Source organism: Rhinatrema bivittatum, chromosome 16, assembly GCF_901001135.1.
Source record: "Rhinatrema bivittatum chromosome 16, aRhiBiv1.1, whole genome shotgun sequence".
NCBI lineage: Eukaryota > Metazoa > Chordata > Amphibia > Gymnophiona > Rhinatrematidae > Rhinatrema > Rhinatrema bivittatum.
The window spans coordinates 61,043,351-61,054,562 of NC_042630.1; the positions used below are offsets into that span (position 1 = coordinate 61,043,351).

The following is an 11,212-nucleotide window of genomic DNA, read 5'->3' on the forward strand; positions in this document are numbered from 1 at the left end:
ACTAGCTGGGACATGGGGGAAGTCAGGAGTGAGGGTCAGGCAGCTCCCCCCTGTCTGTGAAGCCAGCCTCTCACTAGTAATGCAGGGAGGGAGCTGTCTCAGACTTCACCATCCTCCCCCCCCCCCTCACCCACACACCATTCACTAGCTGGGACATGGGGGAAGTCAGGAGTGAGGGTCAGGCAGCTCCCCCCTGTCTGTGAAGCCAGCCTCTCACTAGTAATGCAGGGAGGGAGCTGTCTCAGACTTCACCATCCTCCCCCCCCCCTCACCCACACACCATTCACTAGCTGGGACATGGGGGAAGTCAGGAGTGAGGGTCAGGCAGCTCCCCCCTGTCTGTGAAGCCAGCCTCGCACTAGTAATGCAGGGAGGGAGCTGTCTCAGACTTCACCATCCTCCCCCCCCCCCTCACCCACACACCATTCACTAGCTGGGACATGGGGGAAGTCAGGAGTGAGGGTCAGGCAGCTCCCCCCTGTCTGTGAAGCCAGCCTCTCACTAGTAATGCAGGGAGGGGGCTGTCTCAGACTTCACCATCCTCCCCCCCCCCCCCCTCACCCACACACCATTCACTAGCTGGGACATGGGGGAAGTCAGGAGTGAGGGTCAGGCAGCTCCCCCCTGTCTGTGAAGCCAGCCTCTCACTAGTAATGCAGGGAGGGAGCTGTCTCAGACTTCACCATCCTCCTCCCCCCCCCCCCCTCACCCACACACCATTCACTAGCTGGGACATGGGGGAAGTCAGGAGTGAGGGTCAGGCAGCTCCCCCCTGTCTGTGAAGCCAGCCTCTCACTAGTAATGCAGGGAGGGAGCTGTCTCAGACTTCACCCTCCCCCCCCCCCCCTCACCCACACACCATTCACTAGCTGGGACATGGGGGAAGTCAGGAGTGAGGGTCAGGCAGCTCCCCCCTATCTGTGAAGCCAGCCTCTCACTAGTAATGCAGGGAGGGAGCTGTCTCAGACTTCACCATCCTCCCCCCCCCCCCCTCACCCACACACCATTCACTAGCTGGGACATGGGGGAAGTCAGGAGTGAGGGTCAGGCAGCTCCCCCCTGTCTGTGAAGCCAGCCTCTCACTAGTAATGCAGGGAGGGAGCTGTCTCAGACTTCACCATCCTCCCCCCCCCCCCCCCTCACCCACACACCATTCACTAGCTGGGACATGGGGGAAGTCAGGAGTGAGGGTCAGGCAGCTCCCCCCTGTCTGTGAAGCCAGCCTCTCACTAGTAATGCAGGGAGGGAGCTGTCTCAGACTTCACCATCCTCCCCCCCCCCCCCTCACCCACACACCATTCACTAGCTGGACATGGGGGAAGTCAGGAGTGAGGGTCAGGCAGCTCCCCCCTGTCTGTGAAGCCAGCCTCTCACTAGTAATGCAGGGAGGGAGCTGTCTCAGACTTCACCATCCTCCTCCCCCCCCCCTCACCCACACACCATTCACTAGCTGGGACATGGGGGAAGTCAGGAGTGAGGGTCAGGCAGCTCCCCCCTGTCTGTGAAGCCAGCCTCTCACTAGTAATGCAGGGAGGGAGCTGTCTCAGACTGGTATCAGGGTTAGGGCACTGTGTGCAGGAAGATCACAACACTCCTGGTATTAATAGGGATAGGGCACTGTAAGAGATGACTGTAGTAGATTGAATAAAGATCTGATGTTTCTGCTCTCCTCACACCAAACAAAAACAACACACAAGCAGAGAAGCCCTTCTTACAAAGCTGAGCTAGTGAGTTAAGTAGGAGGAAAAGTAAACATACTTGTGCCAGTGTGGCTACTTAAAAAATACACTTACCAACAATCAATTACATATATTTGAACTGTGTACAGTTCCAGCCAGGACCACCTTTCTAAAATGCACAGTGATTGGCAAATTCAATATGCACTAGCATTTCAGGTGCCTGCTAACAAAAATAATAAACAAACAAGTTCTAGTCACGTGAGTGCTGATCATTACATTACTTTTTTTGTCAAGCTTCCAACTGTTTCCATTTCACATCCCTCCAACCATTACCTCAGTGTTAGCCTTGGTAACATCAATAGATAAGAGCATAGCCAGCCAATAGGAATACATACATACATATTCATTCCTAAGTGACCTTTACTGACCTGGGAAGTGTGAACACTTTGTTTCATTTTCTGTTGGTGTTCGTTAGTTTCCAGTTCCATTTCCCATCCCCCCAACCATCACCTCAGTGGTAACCTTGGTAACATCAATAGATAAGAGGGCAGCCAGCCAATAGGAACACATATTCATTCCTAACTGACCTTCAGTGACCTGGAAAGTGTTTATTTGTATCATTTTCAGTTAGTGCGCACTAAATCGAGTTAGTGCGCACTAACACGATTTAACGATTTTTAACGATAAATCGTTAGAATTTCTATTGTATCGTGTTCTATAACGATTTAAGACGATATAAACATTATCAGACGATAATTTTAATCGTTGAAAAACGATTCACATCCCTAGAACATATAGAAAGACATGGTTTAATGGAACAAAGTCAGCATGGCTTTACCCAGGGCAAGTCTTGCCTCACAAATCTGCTTCACTTTTTTGAAGGTAATAAACATGTGGATAAAGGTGAACTGGTAGATGTAGTGTATTTGGATTTTCAGAAGGCGTTTGACAAAGTTCCTCATGAGAGGCTTCTAGGAAAAGTAAAATGTCATGGGATAGGTGTTTTGGTATGGGAGGTTTACAGTATTATAATTTGTAATTCAAGTTTACTCATGGTTTTCCGAGGGCCAAGCTTGCACCTAAAGCACTTCACAATGAACCTATTACCACGTGGGATCCACGTATCTTGTTTTGCTTTTTTTAGGGTTTTCTAGTTAACACCACAACAGTGCATGTAAGTATGTTGTAAGTGATGTCTTTACCTAGGAAGACTGTACTTTGTCCCTCTTCATGTTAAATCTGTTATTATAAATGCATGATTTTTAATTTTGTATGGGGGGGGGGGGTCCAAAGTGGAAGGATTGGGTGCAAGGCTATAAGGTTCACCTAGGGCACCTAATACCCTTGCACCAGCCCTGAAAGTAACACCCAGAGCCCCATCATTCACCCATCTCCCACTTCCCCAGGGGTAACTGCAGGTGGTAAGGTTCCTGCCAGCTTGCTAGAAATATCCTTAGCACTCTGTCTGCCAGTCCTCTGGGAATGCTGACCCTGCCTCTCCCCTTCCCTAGCCAAAAGGGCCAGACGCTAAGATGGCTCCTCCCCCTTTTTGCTTTCTCCATGCTTTGACCCCTGCCTCAGTGAACATTAAACGAAATATTTGCTAAGAAATGTTGTTTTTTCCTTGTCAGCCTCTGCATATTCCTCCCTTTCTCCTCTTAGTCTCACAAGGCCACTTTAGCATTTCTTTCAATCTCACATCTCTAGAAAATCTTGTCTCCCGTTTTATCGTGGTTGCATTTTTGCATTCCAGAGTACTCCAGTTTTTTTTAGCTTTTCCAGATTTTGTTGCCTTTCTTCCTCTTTCTGCTATTTATTGTAGTTTAGGAACACTAACCTTTTTTCTTTTTAGCTACTTTAGAAAACCATAGTGGCCTTTTCTATATTTGCTTTCCTGCTCTTAGGTAACCTGTGCCATTTCATGGGCCTGACTTAGGCAGCTAGCACGGATTTTCAGTATTAGTTGTCTAATGGGAAACCTCTACAATACCTGAACCCAATCTGCTCTCAAGTGCCAAAGGGGGAACTCTATGTGGGAAGTGCATAGCAACAATAGATTTATTTAGCCCTGGCTTGGAAAGTGGGAAGAGCCCATGAACCTGTTTGCACTCCTTTTTTGCAATCTGATCTGCTCTGCTCTGTGGAATTTGTTCTCTTTCAGGTTAGCAAGAAACTAAAACCTTTGTAAAAAAAAAAAAAAAAAAATGAGCTGCTCCAAAAGCATGCAAGCAAAGTTTCAGTCTGTTTGCATTCATTTGCCTTAATTTACCCCATAAGAACATTAGAAGACGTTATACTGGGTCAGACCAAGGGTCCATCAAGCCCAGCATCCTGTTTCCAACAGTGGCCAATCCAGGCCACAAGAACATAGAAACATAGAAATGACGGCAGAAGAAGACCAAATGGCCCATCTAGTCTGCCCAGCAAGCTTCACACATATTTTCTCTCATACTTATCTGTTTCTCTTAGCTCTTGGTTCTATTTCCCTTCCACCCCCACCTTTAATGTAGAGAGCAGTGATGGAGCTGCATCCAAGTGAAATATCTAGCTTGATTCGTTAGGGGTAGTAGCCGCCGCAATAAGCAAGCTGCACCCATGCTTATTTGTTTTACCCAGACTATGTTATTAGCCCTTATTGGTTGTTTTTCTTCTCCCCTGCCGTTGAAGCAGGGAGCTATGCTGGATATGCGTGACGTATAAGTCTTCTCCCATGCCGTTGAAGCAGAGAGCCATGCTGGATGTGCATCGAAAGTGAAGTATCAGGCACATTTGGTTTGGGGTAGTAACCGCCGTAACAAGCCAGCTACTCCCCGCTTTGTGAGTGCGAACCCTCTTTTCTTCTCCCCTGCCGTTGAAGCAGAGAGCTCTGCTGGATGTGTGAAGTATCAGTTTTTCTTCTCCCCTGCCGTTGAATCAGAGAACTTTGCTGTATATGCATTGAAAGTGAAGTATCAGGCTTATTTGATTTGGGGTAGTAACCTGGCAAGTACCCCCATGCTTTAAATCTGGTCTTAGATGAGGAAACTCGGTGTCTTGCATGAAAAGCAGGCTATGGAATTGAGGCAATGAATAATAAAACAGAAATGACAATCTAAATTAAAATGCTTTGCATTAAATCACCCTGGGAAGTTGCTTTATGACAATCAGCCTGAGTAATACAAGTTTAAGAATATAATAACAAGAACTGCCATACTGGGTCAGACCAAGCACAATGTCCTCTTTTCAACAATGGCCGATCCAGGACATAAGTACCTGGCAAGATTCCATGCAATAAATATTATCCATGTTACTAACACACAATGATAGGTGGTGGCTATTTCTCAAGTCTACTTGATTAATAACAGTTTATGGACTTTTCTTCCAGGAATTTGTCCAAATCATTTTTAAACCCAGCCTTAACCAAATCCTCTGGCAATGAATTCCAGAGCTAAATTATTTTATTTCAGAGATGGAACAGTAATCCCAGGCAGGACACAGGTTGCTGTTAGCATGTAGGAAACCCACAGAAATATGAGTATTATTTATTTATTATTTATTTATTTAACAGTCTTTTATATACCGGGGCATGTTAAAAACATCACCCCGGTTCACAATGTAACGTAACGTAGCAACAGGCTTTACAATAATTTAGGATAGATAAACATAAAACATTATTTAGCTTTACAATAAATTAAAATATATAAACATTATGACAACTGACTCAACTTGAGACAGGTGGTTTATCAGGTGGTTACATGAAAAACTCTTGCGGGGAGTAAAAGGGAATAGGTTCATTAACTATTCACAAGATAAGAGGGTATATGGGCGGTGATGGAGAGGTAGAAGGAATGTAAAGGTAGTAACAGGGTATATGGGCGGTAATGGAAAGGTAGAAGGAAGATGGGGCTGGCGAGAGGGGAGGAGGATGAGGGGAGGGTGGAAGGAAGGGAACAGGGATGTTGGAGAGGGCGGGCATGAGGGGGGGTCATCAAGTTTAGTAGAGGTTTGTCAGTCAGAAGGTGTAAGAGGGGTGGGTATGTATCTTTAGGCGTGGTTGGTTAGTCGGGGTATGCTAATTTGAAGAGCCAGGTTTTCAGATTCTGTTTGAATTTTTTATGGCACGGTTCCTGGCGTAGGTGGGGTGGCATTTTGTTCCAGTGGGAAGTGCCTGCTATAATGAATGATCTTTCTCTGATCGTGGCATGTTTGATGAATTTAGGGGAGGGTGTCAGGAGTTTGGCTTGGTGCTGTTTTCTAGTTGGTCTGGTTGTGTTGTGGAGGTGGAGATATTCAGGGAACCAGTGCATGTTTTGGTTGTGAATGGCTTTGTGTATGAGGGTGAGGGATTTGTAGATTATCCTGGAGTTTACTGGGAGCCAGTGTAGGGATTGAAGAACTGGGGTGATGTGGTCATGACGGTGGGTATTTGTGAGAATACGGGCGGCAGCATTCTGTAGGAGCTGTAACGGTTGAAGGGTATTTTTTGGGAGGCCTAGTAGGATAGCGTTGCAGTAGTCCAGTTTGGATAGGATCATGGCCTGCAGTACTGTTCGGAAATCAGAAGTGTGTAAGAGTGGTTTGATTCTCTTCAATGTGTGTAGTTTGAAGAATCCGCTCTTTATAGTGTTAGATATGAATTTTGATACAGAATTATGATACAGAAGAATTATGATACAGAAGAAATTGTTAAGCTGTCAAGATACTCAGAATTGAAAAATAAGATGGTGGATATGAATCCAGTGACATGAACTTTTATGAATTATATTAATAATTTATCAAAAAATGCTTTTCTGAGCATTGATCTTCTGAAGGAGCTTTTTACCTCTTTGTTCCTCAGAGTATAGATAATGGGGTTCAAAGCTGGGGTTAAGACTGTGAAGAAAATTGCAGAAACTTTATCTTGTTCAAGTGAATGCAGGTACGTAGTGAATGCTGTGCCATAGTAGAAAAGAACAACAGTCAGATGGGAGGCACAAGTAGAGATGGCTTTCTGTCTTCCATGGACTGAACGCATTTTGAGAATAGACGAGGTTATATAAGCATAAGATGTCACTTGTAAACCGACACGATGTGCAAATGGTTGTCGGTATATAAAATCACTTAAATAAATGTCATGATTAACATAAAGGAGCTAAGTGCTATGAATCCAGTAATAAGGGTCACCAGGCGCTCAGTGAGTTGAGTGTTGGTGCGTGCAAGTTTCAACAGGGGTTTAATATCACAGTAGAAGTGACTTATTTTATTGTATTGACAAAAAGGTAACCTGGATGTTAAAACAGTGTGTAACAATGAATAGAGGAACCCTGTTATCCAAGTAGCTGCTGACATCAGAATACAGACTTTTCTATTCATAAGAATGGAATACCGCAAGGGATTACAGATTGCCACATAGTGGTCATAAGACATAGCACCAAGAATCATTGCCTCGGCACTCCCAAAGAAATGGAAGAAATGTAGCTGTGTGATGCACCCCTGGAAGGTGATGGTTTTACTTTCTGACAGGAAGTTCACCAAAAGTTTAGGAACCGTGACAGTTGATTATGAGTAGAAGATATCCAGCAAGGACAAGTTAGACAGGAGAAAGTACATGGGGCTGTGCAGATGGGCATCCGTGATCACCAACATGACTATAGTGAGATTGCCCACCAGGATGATCCGGTAGAAAAGAGAAAACAGTGCGAAGAGAAACTTCTGCAACTCTGGCACATCTGTGAATCCCAGGAGAATGAATTCTGTCACTGCGGTTCTATTTCCTATTTCCATTTACTTGTATTCTATGGAGAAAAAAAATAGATGAAAGTGTTTGTACTAAATGAAACCAATATAGAGAAAACTTGTACTATTACACTTGCAAATAATAACATGAATAACTGATAAAAATCACGGGTCTCCTCAATTGAGAATACACTTCATGAACAGTTTAACTTAGTTGCACATTTGAGAGCAATCAAGAAGTGCATTTCTTTTTTTTTTTTTCAACCTGCGCATGCGCTACTCCACATTTATTGTACAGGAAGAGAAAGCTTTAATAAAAAATGTGACAGCAAACAGAAAACAAAGCAGGGAGCAACCAACAATCACAGACCAGCCAATTGGTTTTTGCATCTAAGGACCATCTATAGCCCCCCCGTTTCTCCCAAAGTGTTTTCTGATAATTTGCAGAGATCTGCAAGAATACCAGAGGCAGACAGGAAGAAAGAAAACCTATAGATTGATTCCTAAGGATCAGTTGGGTTTCCCTGTTATCCCTGCTGGAAAGCAAGAAATTCTGACATTGGAAAGGACCTGATAGAATACAATTTCAATTTTCTTTTAACACCATTGGCCATCAGCTGCAGGGATGATCTTAGGCCCAGAAAGCTTCACTGAAAAGAACCATAGCCCCAATGGTGATGGGACACAGGGAAGGGCCTACAACCTAGGAGGAGGGATGGACTAGGGCACAACAGAACAACAAGGAAATGAGCGACTTTTCTTTTTAGCCATGGGTGTAAATCATGTCAGAATAAAACCCAACCAAATCGTGGTGTAATCTGGTCTTGGTGTAATTGAAGAATTATCAGCGCAGGAGAGACTGGGAGAAGAGGAAGCCATGATTAATGGAAGAAAGATCTAATGTTTTTATTTTACTTTGGACAAGAACATCAAATGCAGCTGACCATGCCCACGAGGAGAAGTCCCGTGAGGGGCCACAGGTCAGGCTCAGCTCTGGGCCCATAAACACAGATTATATTTATTTATTTATTTTATTTAGGTTTTTTATATACCGGCATTCATGAACAAGTCACATCATGCTGGTTTACATAGAAACAAGGGGTGCATAGAACAGTAGAACTAAACTTGTGCAAGGGGAAGCAGTTACAAAAAACAGGGGTAAGATAACTGAGAGAGAAAAAAGAGGAACGGTGGGGCGTAAGATTTGTAAAGAGATAATTACTTAATAACTTAATAACTTAATAATAATAGCTTAATGAATATTTTCAGTAACATTGTTACAGTATAGGTGATGGTTATGAGTTGTCCAGGAAGGCTTGTTTAAAAAGCCAGGTCTTTAATCTTTTGCGGAAAGTTGGTAGGCAGGGTTCTAGTCGCAGATCAGTGGGGATGGAGTTCCAAAGTGAGGGTCCGGCTGTTGAGAAAGCCCGGTCTCTTGCTGTTGTGTATCGTCTGGATTTTGTGTTCGGTATCTGAAGGGATCCTTGGTGTACTTCTCTGATTGGTCTTTGAGAGATATGAAGGCTGAGCGGATATTGAAGGTCCAGGGAGGTGTAGTGATGGATTGACTTGTAGATGATGGTGATAGTTTTGTAGAGGATTCTGGCTTGGATGGGGAGCCAGTGAAGATTTTTTAAGATGGGTGAGATGTGGTCTCTTCTTTTGGAATTTGTAAGGATTCTGGCCGCTGTGTTTTGTACCATCTGCAGCGGTTTGGTGTATGAGGATGGAAGTCCCAGGAGTATGGCGTTGCAATAATCTAATTTTGCGAAGATTATTGCTTGAAGTATGGTTCTGAAATCTTGAAAGTGGAATAGAGGCTTACTTCTTTTTAATACCTGTAGTTTATAAAAGCACTCCTTGGTGGTGCGGTTTATAAAAGCTTTCAGGTTCAGATTGTTGTCAATAATGGCTCCTAGATCTCTGACTTGAGAAGATAGGGGGATGTTTGAAGTGTGAGAGTGATGATTATTGTTTTCAGGAGTAATGAGAATTAGTTCGGTTTTGGCGGAGTTTAGGATGAGATTTAAGCTGGTGAGGAGGTCATTGATTTTTGATTGGCAAGATTCCCAGTATTCAAGTGTTTTGCCTAGTGATTCTTTAAGGGGAATCACTATCTGAACATCATCTGCATAAATAAGGTGTTTGAGATTGAGGTCCGTTAGAAGGTGGCACAGTGGAAGTAAGTATATGTTGAACAAGGCAGGAGATAAGGAGGATCCCTGAGGTACTCCTATGGGGGCCTTGAAACAGGAGGATTCCTTATTGAGTATTTTCACTTTGTATTCTCTGTTGTTAAGGAAAGTTTTGAACCATGCTAGGGCGGTACCTGCAATTCCAATGGATGAGAGTTGTTTTATGAGGCTGGAGTGGTTAACCGTGTCAAAGGCAGCTGAAAGGTCCAACAGGATCAGAAGGAATGACTGGCCTTTGTCCATACCCATGATCAGGTAGTCTGTTAGTGATACCAGGATGGATTCAGTGCTGGATGCTTTGCGAAACCCGTATTGTGAGGGGTAGAGGAGTTTGTTGTCTTCTAGGTAATCTGAAATTTGCGAGTTGACTAGTTTTTCCATTATCTTAGCTAAGAATGGTAGGTTTGCGATCGGTCTGAAGTTGTTTAAGTCATTGGGGTCTGCATTTGGCTTCTTTAGGAGCGGTTTAATGGCTGCCATCTTAAGGTCATCTGGGTAAAAGCCTTGTGATAGGGAGCAGTTAATGATGTCTGCTAGTTTTTGTGATATGATTTCTGGGATGGATAGGAGGGATATATCTTTTATTAGACAGTTTATGAAGCCACCAGAGGTAAAGGTAATGAGTACAAGATGGAGCCCGGTAGGGCTAGTATTCCTCAGGGTGCTGGAACAGCAACTTCTCCAGAGCAGTGCTGTAGGAAGAAGAACTGAGAAAATGAGATATTCAGAGTCCCCAATATGGAGAAGTCCCGAGATAGGGAGAGCTGGCCCTCGAGGAGCGAGTACCAGATTCCTGGGCACAGAGACTCGTTGACAAGTACTCACGCAGCAGTTCTCCGTAGAAGATGGCACTGGTGCTGGAACGGAGGCAGGTCCTCGAGGAGCGAGTACCTGGTTCCAGGGAAACAGCTCTGAGGAGTGGATGGTAGTGGTACTCACAGATGGTGTCTGTAGCAAATTCTTCCAATTAGAAGAGGAGATAGACACAGGCAGCGAGTCAGAGAACATGGGCCCTCAAGGAGCGAGTACCGGTCCCTGATAGCGACCTGAAAGAAGCAGAAAGGCCCCTGAGGAGCGGGTACCTCGTTAACAGCAAAGAGTCCAAATAGAAGTTGGAGGCAGAGTAGCTGGGTACGGAGAGCGAATCCCATTCGTAGGAATCCCCTTGCTAACTCAAAGGCTATCAATAAACAACAGGCTTAAATATCCGGGCAGCGTGACGTCATCACAGGGGGACGCCCCTGAGGTTCGCGCCATAGAGGAAATAAGAATGAGGGCCATGTGGCGCGCGCGCCTTAAGTTACCCGAGGAGCATGGCGGGAGGCAACGCCCAAGCCTGTCCAGGGACGCCGGAGAGGCTGGCAGCCAGACACCGCGGCAGCCAGATGTCCACAGGGAGCAGGAGGAGTCGCAGAAAAAGAAAGGTAGGTGGAGTGAAGCCGTCGGGCTGCGACGGTTGCAACATACGTAAAACCAGATATTACATATGTATTCTCTCTGCGCTTGAAAAATGTGCATTTAATAGGGGTGTGCATTCGGATTGACCGCATTAGTGAAACGCAACTCTTTTTTTTTTTTTACTTAAAAAATTGATTCGACATAAACGATCGGATTTCCCACATATCGAACATAGGTCAGGAGGCC

At 44.8% G+C, this 11,212-nt stretch overlaps 1 pseudogene; it reads right to left on the minus strand.

The window, feature by feature from the left end:
• Positions 1–6,417: 6,417 nt before the first annotated feature.
• On the minus strand, positions 6,418–7,421 carry LOC115077752 (annotated as a pseudogene).
• Positions 7,422–11,212: the final 3,791 nt, after the last annotated feature.